Source organism: Oncorhynchus clarkii, chromosome 7 (assembly GCF_045791955.1).
Source record: "Oncorhynchus clarkii lewisi isolate Uvic-CL-2024 chromosome 7, UVic_Ocla_1.0, whole genome shotgun sequence".
In the NCBI taxonomy this organism is placed as follows: Eukaryota; Metazoa; Chordata; class Actinopteri; order Salmoniformes; family Salmonidae; genus Oncorhynchus; species Oncorhynchus clarkii.
The window spans coordinates 7,227,734-7,229,219 of NC_092153.1; the positions used below are offsets into that span (position 1 = coordinate 7,227,734).

Sequence of the window (1,486 nt, forward strand, 5' to 3'; positions counted from 1 at the left end):
CAGGGAGAGAGAGACAGACAGACCGAGAGAGAGAGAGAGAGAGAGAGCGAAAGGGAGAGAGAGAGAGAGAAAGGGAGAGAGAGAGAAAGGGAGAGAGAGACAGAGAGAGAGAAAGGAGAGGGAAAGGGAGAAGGGTGATCGAGAGAAGGAAGCGAGAGAGAGGTGAGGGAGATGAGGGGAAAACAGCCTGTTTGAGGATTGCATATTACTTAGGACATATTGATGTACGGTATAGAATATTACTGATGTCATTTCCACCTGTCAGTCATGTCTGAATGCCGATAAACCCACAGCCATTACATAAATGAGATTTTGACGGCACCGTCTCTGTCTGCATAACCATATACACACGCCACAGAGCTGGGACCAACACTTGTCTGTTATTTCAGGTCCAGATCATAGAAGTGTAACAAGTTGTCAGCCTCTTAAATAAGGTGATCGTGACCCCATGGGGTTACGAAGATGATGGTGACCCAGTAGGGTTGATCAAGTGATCGTGACCCCAAAGGTTTAATCAAGTGATCGTGACCCCGTAAGGTTAATAAAGTGATTAGGTTATTAAACCTATGGGGTCACAATCACTTTATTAAACCTATGGGGTCACATAGGGATTGTGACCCCATAGGTTTAATAAAGTGATTGTGACCCCATAGGGTTAATAAAGTGATTGTGACCCCATAGGGTTAATACAGTGATTGTGACCCCATAGGGTTAATAAAGTTATTGTGACCCAATAGGGTTAATAAAGTTATTGTGACCCCATAGGGTTAATAAAGTTATTGTGACCCAATAGGGTTAATAAAGTGATTGTGACCCCATAGGTTTAATAAAGTTATTGTGACCCAATAGGGTTAATAAAGTGATTGTGACCCCATAGGGTTAATAAAGTTATTGTGACCCAATAGGGTTAATAAATTGATTGTGACCCCATAGGGTTAATAAAGTTATTGTGACCCAATAGGGTTAATAAAGTGATTGTGACCCAATATGGTTAATACAGTTATTGTGACCCAATAGGGTTAATAAAGTGATTGTGACCCAATAGGGTTAATAAAGTGATTGTGACCCCATAGGGTTAATACAGTTATTGTGACCCAATAGGGTTAATAAAGTGATTGTGACCCCATAGGTTTAATAAAGTGATTGTGACCCCATAGGGTTAATAAAGTTATTGTGACCCAATAGGGTTAATAAAGTGATTGTGACCCCATAGGGTTAATAAAGTGATTGTGACCCAATAGGGTTAATAAAGTGATTGTGACTCCATAGGGTTAATAAAGTGATTGTGACCCCATAGGGTTAATAAAGTGATTGTGACCCAATAGGGTTAATAAAGTGATTGTGACCCCATAGGGTTAATAAAGTGATTGTGACCCAATGGGGTTACTAAGGTAATTGTGACCCAATAGGGTCCTAAGGTGATTGTGACCCTGTAGGGTTAATAAAGGGATTGTGACCCAATGGGGTTACTAAGGTAATTGTGACC

General features: G+C 40.7%; 1 non-coding gene across 1 annotated transcript; it reads left to right on the top strand.

Annotated features, from left to right (window-relative positions):
* Window positions 1–524: 524 nt before the first annotated feature.
* Window positions 525–644, top strand: LOC139414525 (small nucleolar RNA SNORA26). The gene has a single exon (XR_011634901.1). It is a non-coding gene; the product is annotated as a small nucleolar RNA SNORA26 (small nucleolar RNA).
* Window positions 645–1,486: the final 842 nt, after the last annotated feature.